Below are 12,194 nucleotides of genomic sequence, written 5' to 3' on the forward strand. Positions count from 1 at the left end.
TCGTGCTCCGGAGGAGAACGAGCGCATCAAGTCACGTCACATGCGAAACATGAGCACCACCTGGAAGTTTCTTTAGACAACAAAGCACGTGGCTCTGAGATAGGTGTGCGCGCCCATTTCAGAGGTGATAAGGTGTAGAATGCAAGGCAACGGGTGGGTGCCACCACCGTCTCGTCTTAGCAAAGCGTTGGAAACACTCCCTGTTCCGTGCAAGCGTTGCACGGTCAGTGCCGCGTGATAAGCGCTACCGTCCTTAATATTACTCACGTATGCCTTTTCTAGTAAAAGACGCACATGCAGAATATATACGTGTTGTTATGGTGCCCTAGACATGCGCAATAGTTGCTTTTTAATTGACAATTGCACAAGCATGAATGCTCAACTTTGAGCAACATTGGTGGGCGCTGCGGATGGGGTCGGCCATTTCAAATACCCAATGCCGTTAAGAGTGAACAAACAGACAAATGTACAGACAGACAGACAGAGACAGAGACAGAGACAGACAGACAGACAGACAGACAGACAGACCAAAATTTTTGCGTCGAAGGTTTCGCCCCCAAAACGCCCCTATCGTCTTTAAAAGCAGCAGCTCGGTCGGTACCCCACGTAAGTGTGACGTCTTTCTTCAGAAGCTCAGTGAGGGGTCGAGCGATGGTTGCGAAATCTTTCACAAACCTTCTACATTAGAAACAAAGTCCTACAAAACTCCGGACGTCATTGACTGACTGGGGTACAGAAAAACGGGTGACTTCACGAATTTTCTTGAGGTCCAGCTGCACACCAGAGGGCTCGACAAGGTGGCCCAACACTGTAATTTGCCGGCGTACAAAGTGGCACTTCGATCAGTTTAATTCAAGGCCTGCAGTGTGGAATACGTCGAGAATAGCTAACAAACCCTGAAGGGGGTCTCAAGTGTTGGGGAATATACAACGATGTCGTCAAGATAACAGACATGTTGACCATTTGAACCATTTAAGCAGAGAGTCCATCATGCGCTCGAACGTGGCTGGGGCGTTGCATAGCCCAAATGGCATAACCTTGAACTTATATAGGCCGTCTGGAGTTACAAACGCTGTCTTCTCTTGGTCTTTTTCGTCGACAGAAATCTGCCAGTAGCCGGAACGTTGGTCTATTGAAGAAAAGTATTGAGCGCCATGGAGACAATCAAGAGCGTCATTGATGCGGGGTAAAGGATAAACGTCCTTTTTCGTGGTTCTATTCAGATGGCGGTAATCTACGCAGAAGTGCCACGTGCCATTTTCTTTTTAGCGAGCACAACGGGGGACACATAAGGGCTCCCTCGAAGAGGGTTCAATAATGCCGTTGCTAGCATCTTGGCGACTTCTTGTTAAATTACTTCACGCTCGGTGGCAGGCAACTGGTATGGTCACTGATGAATGGGATGAGAATCACCTGTGTCAATGCGGTGCTCGATGGGTGAAGTCTGGCTGAGTGGGTGGCTGGCGATGTCGAATATCTCACGGTATGAAGCCAGGAGGTGGCATAGCGCGTCTCACTTATCAAGTTTTAGGTCCGGGACGATCATGGAGCGTAAGGTCGCATCGAAGAACGTGGCATCCTGTGAGCGACATGTGTGATCGAAACATACGTCTGCCGTAAAACAGGTGACGTGGTCGTCAATTAAGGGTCTTAGCGGGGCAACCGAAATTCCTTGCGGTAGCACTTGTTTTATGAAACCGGAATTGATAACAGGTAAGTATGTTTGGTTAGAAGCCATGGTTACGGTCATGGTGCCTGGAGAACATCAGGAATCGGCGTCACGATATAATCACCGTCGAGCACGGGAGAGGGTGTTGCAAATTCAATGAATGTGAGAGCTTTAGGCGGTATTCGGAAGAAGTTAGTCATGCACAGGCTGTTCGGGAGTTCAGGGTGAAAATCAAGGAGAAGAGGAAGTTCTAGGCAGAGAGTACCAGTGGCACAATTGATCAGGGCAGAATGCGTTGATTGGAAGTCCATGCCAGAGATTAGGTCGTGAGGGCATTTTTCAAGTACCGCAAATAAAACGGGGACATGGCAGCCGGCAAGGCTTACATGAGTGGTGCACATTCCAGTGATGGCCATAGTTCAATCATCAGCGACATGGAGGGCTTTAGTCGCTGCAGGCGTGAGGACTTCTTTGAGTAGGCGACACAGATGAGTACTCATTATGGACACTTGAGCTCCGGCATCAACTAACGCCGCCGAAAAAATACCGTTCACATACACCTCAAACAAGTTCGTATTAGTGAGGAGCGTCAACAGAGAATTGGGATAAGTCGCAATTGATGCAGCCCTAGCTCCCTGAGCTGCATGGTTTAGTTTTCCGTCCGAGAGGACCCATAGTTGATCGGCGATTGATAACGGCGTGGTTGGAGCGATGGGGAACGGCGGCGTTGAGCTGACGGCGAACGAGAGGTGGAGCGGTTGTTAGGGACGTCAGAAGAAGGATACACACGACTGGGTGAATACCGACGAGAGTCCTGGCATGGGCGAAAAAAAGGAAAATGGGCTCCAGGTAAGGGCGTCCAAGTGGTGCGGCAGTAGCGGGAGATGTGGCCAACTCGGTGGCAGCGGAAGCAGATCTGTTTGTCGTCTGCAGTTCTCCATTCTGTCAGATAGCGGGATCGCGGAAGAAAATGTGAGACATGGCGAAGTGTTTTTATTGTCATTGGTCTGGAAGTGGGTCGGGAGACAGAGCAGACCACAGGAAAACCGAGCTTTGCGATTTCCTGCCTCACGACGGCTTGAATAACGGAGATCGCCGAAGGCGTTCGTATGGCACCATGGTCGAGTGGAAATGGAGAAAATGGTGCCGGACTTGTCGCCTCAAGCTCCCGTCAAACTATACGTGTCACGCTGTCCTGCTTGAGTGGTGCGGCACTGAGATCGGTGCAGGTTGGTGTAAGAGCCGTGTTTCGTGGTTGCGTAAAATGAGGCAGAACACGGCGGCTTTTGGTCATTTCGAAGCGGCGGCATTCCTTAATAAGCACATCTACGGTCGTGACATTGGTGTACACGAGCAAGTGCGATACGGGATGTTATGTTGTACTGTCGCAACTATCAGCCGGATGGTAGGAAATCGCTTCTTGTTGTACCTCATCATTTGCGCTCCAACGTGTGCGGGTACTCCCACGTAGACCCTCAAAACGCCCACGCTGGTGTTTCGAACACATACGACCGGCTTCGCCAGTGATTTTTATGGCATGGAATGCACTCGTACATTCGAAAGTAGATACGTTTATGCACTGAGAGTCAGCGACGGAAAACAACCTATGATGCCTCTGGCGAATTACAACCATTGCCGTGTCCAGCTCGGCCGTTTGATAGAATCGGCATTGACCTCTACATCCTACTATCTTGTACTCCTGCTGAAAATCGTGAGATTTTTGTGGCCGTTAACCACCTAACCTGTTACGCTGAAACCGCCCCTTTGCCAGCCGCTGCTTCTCGTGATGTCAACTTGTTCATCTTGCGTAGCTTTGTCCTTCGCCATGGCGCGCCAAGGAAGCCGCTTAGCGACCGTGGGCGTGAATTTCTATCACAAGTCGCCCAGGAGCTTCTCAGTGAGTGCAATATTATTCATCACACCACTACAAGCTATCACCCACAGACAAACGGCTGGATGGAGCACTTTAACCGCACACTCGGTGATATGGTCTCTATGTACATATTCTCCAACCATTCTAACTGGGCCTTGATGCTCCCCCTCGTGACGTATACGTATAATACGGCCACGCAAGCATCTACTGGGTTTTCACCTTTTTTTTCTACTGTACGGACGTGAGCTCTCTTCTACGCTTGACACGATACTTATTTACCACCCAGATTGTTCAGAATACCACCCAGACTACGAACTTGTTCATTGTGCCGAAGAGTGCCGCCAATTAGCACGTTCATTTACGTCCGTCGCACAAGGTCTCCAAAAAGAACGACTTTACCAAGACAAGCCTGCTCACAGCTTCCCCGTGGGCTCATTTGTTTGGCTTTCGATTCCATTCCAGTCCCCCGGCTTTCCCGAAAGTTTGCACCCAATATGCTATGCATTGACTTTAGTTTTTCTATTGGACCAATATGTTTAATTTTTACATTCAGTTGCTGTAGCATTGCTTGTGCAAATAGGATTTGCGGGGTGTGTATTCGCGACCAATGTGTTTCAAAGAATAAGGTTGGTTCTTGAATGAAAACGTAAAATGAGCGTCTTTGGTGTGCACTGTATATCTTTAATAATGCTTGCACAGTAAGAATGTGAACATTACTAAGGCGAGTATAGTGTCCCAGTTTTTGGGATCAAATTGAAAGTGCATCCAGGTCATGTCGAACAAAGCTTGGTGAAAGCTCTCTGTGGGACCATTACTTTGCGTTGATACGCGATGTGGTCTTGTGTGTGGTGTTAGAGGCCTGGAAGACTTAAGCAAAGACATGAGAAAGAAATGTCTTGCAACGGAAACTAAAAATCTCAGCATATCCACAGAGTGTGTGATGATTAGTAGGGCGAAGCGTCCTTACGTTCATCCGTGCTTCTCTCCTTCCGTCCGTGCTTCCGTCCGTCTGTGCGTCCATCTATGCGTCCGTCCATGCGTCCGCGCATCCGTTCGTCTATCTGCCTGTGCATCCGTCTGTCTATTGTCTGTCTGTCACTCCATCCGCACGTGCTTCCGTACGTCCGTTCATGTATCCGATCGTGTTCGAAAATGCAGACTTCACGCGGGTAACACCGATGAGACGCGAGCCAATGAAGCCGAGCGCAAGCGTCTTCAACGCGCCCACCGCTAGGCTTCGTCCACGCCCCACCAACGATTTGTCACGTACGGCGACTATCCAGGAGACTGAGGGAGGCACTCTTTGCTCACGCAGCCCGGCACAACCCGCGCAGCCGCCAATTGGAGAGTAGCGGCACTTCGGAGAGTAGCTAGGGAGCCTTCATGTGCGTGCGTCTCCGCGTTTTAGGGTGGTGTCATCCTTTGACCCACCACTTGCCGCCACCCGCTAAAATACAACGTTGCCAGAACCGGTTTCCATGGCAACAAGCGCCATATTGGTTTTCGCGGCCAAGCGTTCCTGCGCCGCCACTCTGCACCAGTTCAGGTGTGCAAGCTGCGGCATGAGCTGCGTCTACCACATCGCTCTGGGTCTAGCACCTGCTGTGACACCATCCTCGCACTAAATGATACTACACAAGAGCCTTGGAGGGAGAATGTCTGGGTGCTGCGTTCCGCAATGCATGACCATCTGGAAACGGTGTGTGCGAATGTTCCAGTTCCCAACTTGCCCAAATCGACAGAAAACGCTTGAACCAACGTGGTGGCCCGACAAGTTTGGCGGCCGTTTTAGCCAGTTGTAAGCAACTATGATCGATGTTGTCACCACCCTAAAACACGGAGGCGTGCGCGCACATGAAGGCACCCTAAGAGTAGCGGCAGAGTAACGCCATCTAGGAAATGAGATGAGAAATGATCACTCATTTCTTTTGCCTTTTGTTCTTACTCCCCCCCCTTCTCTCGGTTACGTGGGACGAGTGACAAGGTTAGACTAAGACTGTGTTTCAATTCTCAGACAGCACGCAGACAGTCTACCCAGACAGCTTAGAAGACAGCATCGAGCCCATGCTGTCCGAGAAATTGAACACGTCTGAACGGCTTCTACATGACAAGGCGCCTCCTCGCGTCGAGAAGAGAAAGCTAAAATAATCAAACGTAACTGTTTTTCTTCGTGTATTTCGCGTTCAAACCTAAACAAATTAAATATTACTCATATTGAGCGTCTGAAGAAGCGTCTGCTTGAGTGCAGACGACAATTCGGGTAATATCAGAGCTTTTCGAGCAGTTCGTTGAGCCACCATCTTATTTGGACAGGAAGGTAGCTTATATCGTATTTGTCGACGATGCGGTCTTCTCGAAACTGTCTATTTTGCCAGCTACGTGAGAAGTGGAGTCGGACTTGAGATGGCTGTCAATTAAGCGGTCTATTTAATACTTAACGTCTACGGTAAGTATTGGAACACACACTAAGAGGAGCTTCGCCCCTCAAATAGCCACCTGCATCTTCCCAGAGTAGGAAATCGAGTATATGCGTCCGAGAATGTCGCAGTAACGCGTGAATGTTGCGCAATTGGGTAAGGTTTGCGAATGCCTAATTGTTAGTTTGTCTTTATTATTCTTATTTATCGAGTATAGGAGAAGCATTGCCATCAATAAGTGCTGGGACACTAATGTTGGGTTCAGCCTCACTGCTGGTTGAAGGTACTGTTGCTTCCACCGCATCTACTCGAGTCTTGTAAAGCCTCAAGTCTAGCGAAAGCCTAGTAAAGACGCTTTTGACTGATATCAGAACACGCGATCCACTACCTACCCTTTCACTGTGTACAAACACAGGGCCTTGATAACATCTGGTTTCATTTACCGATGTCCCTAAACATCATTTAAGGGCAAAAAGAGTTTCAAAAAATTGCCTGCTCACTTTCTACACTTTTCTTATTTGGCAAAGTATACTGAAATAGGTTTTCTTTCGAGCAACATGAAATCGTAGTATAATATAGAATCACAGAAGTCATAGAATCGTAAAAATCATAGATTCATAGAATCATTGCAACACGAAATCATAGAATATTATAGACTTATAAAAATCATAGAATCACAGAAATCATAGAATGATATCAAGGGCCTGTGTTTGTACACAGTTCAATTCTTGGTGACTCGCTCACTGAATTCCGTGCCGACCGGTTGTGCACTCGCGATCTCCGACATCAGCGTAGCACTGGCCTACTGGGCTCGCCCTACGTCATCTCCTGACGCCGATCTCCGACGACAGCGTAGCTCTGACTTACTGGACTTGCTCTACGCCATCTCCTGACGCCGACAAGAGCTCTCGCAAGTGGTGCCCCGTCCTCGGACTCCTGTGACCGTGTTTCCATCTTTCCTATCTTTCCTATCCCCTCAATATGTCCTCGCTCACTAGCTTACGTCATCTCTCTCTCTCTCTCTCTCTCTCTACACCTTTATTCCTATCTTTTTAATCCCTTCTCACCCCCCACCCCCCCTTGTGAGTTACTGAAGAGGTGTCGCTCCTTGAAGCAGACAGTTACGGGGCTCACTTTTTTCTTTTCTTTTCTTTCTTATAGCATAAACACTTCCCCTCTCCCCCCGAATTCAGTCTTCAATGCAAGTTTGTACCAGACAATATCTTACTCTTGTAATATGCTGCCTCAAAAGAAAAACTTTGGATGTATTTTCAACAATATATGTATACCATCGTGATGAAAAAAAATTGAAAAGTGGAAAGCATATCTTTCGCACCATCGAAACTCCTACATGCCTTGTCTGTCGTTCGGCATATCCGTGTTTCAGCCAGCTTCACCGTAGCACAAGGATCTTGTTCCAGTTGACGTTATTACACCACAAGTGCTTATCATATGATGGTCATGCTTCGCCCTCGGAAATCACGCGCGGTACAATATCACCACCAAGAGAAAGATCTCAGCTCTATGATGATGCTGGCTGAAGGCACAGATTTGCCAAATGACAAAAAATACGCGTAGGAGGACTTTGAATGCGCCGAAAGATACGCACTCAAATGCCCACATCTAATTCCATTGCGGTAGCACGTAAAACACAGCGATGAGTCCGCGCCTCCTCTATTTTGTCAATGCCAGCGAGGTGCGTCTGATCCAGCCGTTCACCACTCTCTCCGCTAGCCCTTTCCTGCTCTCGCCGCGTGCCTAGTCTTCGTGAGTGCTTTTTGGTAATGGGGGAGAGAGCCTATCATGTAGTGCCTCATGATGAAAATCATACGAAGTAATTTTTGGTCAGCTGCATACAGATCCGTGGGGCGGCCTCTTGTATTCATCGGGTACATAATGTTAGCTGTCACGCTGGTCCTGTAAAAGATACGGTGTCTTGAGGTAGCGTGTCATCGTTCGTGGCACTACGCTGGCAACCAATGGGGAAGTGGTAGTACAATGCAACTGCAAGCGCCGACTTTTAGAGCGCTGTGATGCAGCGGCGGTATTGCTTCGAGCTACAAAAAAGGAGCGCGAAGGAACAAGTCTGACAGGCATATTATATTGGAGTGGAGAACACGTCTGTCGCATCTCCGGGATAAAGTGCTCGGAAGAACATGTGACGCGAGCAGCGTGACCCCTCATATAGCACCGCATCGCGACCACTCCCTGAATTAAGGTCGACCGACGGCTCCCGTTGAGAAGCGCGCGTTTGCACTGGCATTGAAAGAAATAGAGGAGGCGTTGAATGAGCATGAACAAAGCGGTATATCCGTAATCAGACTGTTCGTTTCAGTAACAACCTAAGAGTCTGTTTTCCAGGCACACCTGAGTTTACGTGAGCAAAAATATTGGCAGATCCCACGTACAGTGAGAATCGATGACATGCGAAGCACGAATGAGGAAGGGTGATAAATCACTTTAAAATCAGCACAACGTTAAAAGGCGGAGGTAAATTATTCCGTACGTGACTTCCATGTAATTATTATATTGTTTGGACATTTAATTTACCTTTGTCATCCATTACGTCATCTGATACCAACTTTGGTATTTATGGAGCTAGCGAAACGGCCGCGAGCGTGCTATGAGCGTAGCATGTCGTCATGTTTTGCATGAAATTCATATCATGATTATCGTATTTGGACGTGTCATTTACAATCATCGTCCGTTCACGTCCCGTAATAACAATTTTGGTATATGTCAAACTAGTGGAACGGCTGCTAGAACGCTACGAGCGTAGCATGTAGTCATGTTTTACGTGAAACGCATATTACGTATATCAGGTTTGGATGTGTCATTTACCTTCGTCGTCTACTCATTCCCGTGATACCGAATTTGGTGCATGTGGAGCTAGCGCAATGGTGGTGAGCGCGTCATGTAGGCGCCAATATACTCCGACGCAACGTTGACGCGCGCGCAGGCAGGGTGCAGTGACGCCACGCTAGCAAAACGTGAGCACTCTATAGTGGGACGCCAGGCGCGATCGGAGCGACCAGTGTCAGTCGGCGCGACCCGGTGGCAACCGGAACGAAATGTGACATGCTGCATTTCGCGCCGACGACGTTACTTAGAGCGCACCGTGTCTGCCAGTTTTTGTGACGGAGGGATGCTGTGTGCACTCAAATGCGCATGCGTCAAAGGAACGCAGCGTGGCACGCGCCTGCGAGAATATGGCATGCAGATCCACAATGAAGGTCAGTGGGCAGATCTACTTATCTTTACTAGGGGCATATCAGCGCATGATTATCATGTTTGCACCAGTCACATACCTTCGGCATCCATTCACGTCCCGTAATATCGAAATTGTTTCATGAGAAGCTAGCGAAACGGCCGCGAGCGCATCATGAGCGTGACATGTAGTCGTGTTGTTACATGACACTAATGTGGTGATTTTGATGTTAGGGTCTTTCGCTTGTGCTCATCACGCAGTCATGTAATACCATACCAGTTTTGCAGCATATCATGTGAATGGAACCACCGCAAGATCAGCAAGACGATGACATGCCAATCATGACATTTATGACATACATGTCTCGATTTCCATTTTATGACTAGTCAGCTATGTGCGTCATACAGTCATGTTATATCATACCAAGTTTGGTATCGATACCATTATCCAAACAGCCAGAAGAGCTAACCCCCGTATTCACAAACGCTCCTCGACTCGACTTACACCCTTCGCTTGACATAGTTGAGCACTGCGACACCGCTCGGCTGCAAATGATGCTGCGCTACTCAAGAATCGCAGCAGATTATCGCTGATATGCAGTGGCTTGCCATGCCTAGAGACGGTGCTTCCATCGGCTTTCTCAAGTGAAGGTGAAGCGTTGAGGAAAGAGACGTTCTAGAATACGGGGGTAAAAGTCGTAGGCGGCTAGATAGATAAATAGGTACATAGATAGATACGCTCACAGTCACCGAAGTTCGCCAAGAAATGCTCCACATTTCAAAAACAGCGACTGATTGAAACCCTTTTGTATGTTTACACTGAAACCTTCAATTTGGAGCCACAACATCGAATAGAAATTCAGGGCTCTTTCCCTACCTGAAACTTGGGGCAAGCGATACTTTGCGTGTGCCTGCCGGGCCTATTCTTTCTTTCTTTCTTTCTTTCTTTCTTTCTTTCTTTCTTTCTTTCTTTCTTTCTTTCTTTCTTTCTTTCTTTCTTTCTTTCTTTCTTTCTTTCTTTCTTTCTTTCTTTCTTTCTTTCTTTCTTTCTTTCTTTCTTTCTAACGCATTGCGCCACCCTCTCTCTAAACCATTTTCTTACACCATGCTTGTAATTGCACTTTCACCAGCTTACTTATCATATCCATGCAGCAAATAAGTGTGGCAATGTAGGAAGACTAGTGACGTCGATAAAAGATCGGATTGCCGTATCACGCATGACTTACTACCGACAAAGTCATGATCAGAAGAACATTAATTACCGCAAAACATTGCACACAGCTGCGAATGGGCCTAGCGTGCTTTTGAAGGGCCACATTTCTGTTGACGGTGCCTTCTCTTCGACGCTGCGGTCGCGGGCGATCGCTGTTACAGAGCTTAGCATCATAATCTAGATCGCTGCCTGGTAGCTGCTTCTGTACAGCTACGGGACGGCTTTCAGCTCTCCCATAGTAGAGTACCGAGTGCTCTAAATCGTTAACCACTTTTTCTAAACACACCTAATCTGGTGAAAGGTGGAGAATGGTCCAGTCATCAACATGTCCGAACTGCTCCCTACGGGAAACTAATCAGCATGTGTTAAGGCAATGTTTCGTTGCTCGTGTTTTCTGGAGGGCTGTGCATGCAGGATTCCGTGGCCTCGGAGGAAACCGCTTTGTTTCTTCTGGACGTTGTTCTCGAGGCCGCTTTGCTTGCCTTCTTATTACCAACTGGTGCCTACTGTCTTTGGCGTAACCGTTGTGAAGCTGTTGCAGCAGGTCGTCGCCGCCGTGCTCTCTTCCTGATTTTGGAGCGACTGTACAAAGAAATACTATCTGTGTTGTCGGAGGAACTCTTCTTTCTGGGTGAGGAGGAATTCCTTCGACACTGTTCCTGCCGTTTTGTGTTCGTCTGTGAGAAACGTGTAAGGCTTGTTTTCAAGCCTGCCTGGTATTGGTAGGTTAATCTTTGTTTAGTACTCATACAAATACCTTGTAAATACTATGTAAATAACTGACATATAGATCTCTACATTTCATTTGTGTGTTCTTCGTTTACCATGTATTGTGAATATGTAGACATTGTTTTTGTAACAATTCCTGTGTAGTTGGGTAAGTTATGTATGTTGTGTTCCGTTTACATATGTACACATATCTTTTTGTAACAACGTTTGGTGTGTCTGTCGATGTTGTGTTCTGTCACAATGTTCTGTTGGATTGTAATTGATGTTCACTGTCTGTGAGAATAAATTTCTCTAAACACAATCTAGTGACCTTGTATTAGCTGGGTACAATCAGCCCACGGGAAGGCTGTATGCTCTCCCATAGTAGAGTACCGAGTACTCTAAATCGTTAACCACTTTTTCTGAACACACAATCCGGTGCTTGTTTTTTGGCGATACGACCTCATCAATTGTGAGGCCCATGGGATGGCTTTAAGCTACCCCATAATAGGGTACAAAGCTATACCCGCCGACAACTTTTCTTGGCACTGAAGGTAAAGTTATGGAGGTGGAGCTTCTGCACATGTAGCACTACACGAAGTAGTCCAATGTGGCGCGCGTCTTGTAACGCTACGGAAGGTGACGGGGGAGCACTATCAGCGTTTCATGTAGATGCAGACGCCGTGCAGCGTTTGAGGTACGCATAAAAAGGTGGGACTTTCTCGCACGTTCAAAAACACGAAGTCAGAACGAATACAAATAAAAGAAATACGAATATCCTACTGTTGTGATCTGCGTTCTGTCTCACATACGTGTACGTAGAAAGTAAAGGGGGACGTTTGTATTTTACGTGAAAAATGCGTGCACTATCCTAGAACTACGCTCACTGGCGGTAGAATACACGTTATTTGGCTCTGTAGCCTTCGATCCAGTGCCATAAAAAGTTGTCGCCGAGTATTATTCTTAAATAAAGAGGTTCGAAAAAATTGCTAGAGTGCAAGCTCCCGCATTGCTTTGCCAGCTGTGGTGAAGCCAGCTATTGCCCTCCTAAGATCTAAGAAACACGCGATTTTCTAATGGCACCCACTTAGACATCAAGTGGCTTTG

This window comes from Rhipicephalus microplus, chromosome 1 (genome assembly GCF_043290135.1).
Source record: "Rhipicephalus microplus isolate Deutch F79 chromosome 1, USDA_Rmic, whole genome shotgun sequence".
Taxonomy (NCBI): domain Eukaryota; kingdom Metazoa; phylum Arthropoda; class Arachnida; order Ixodida; family Ixodidae; genus Rhipicephalus; species Rhipicephalus microplus.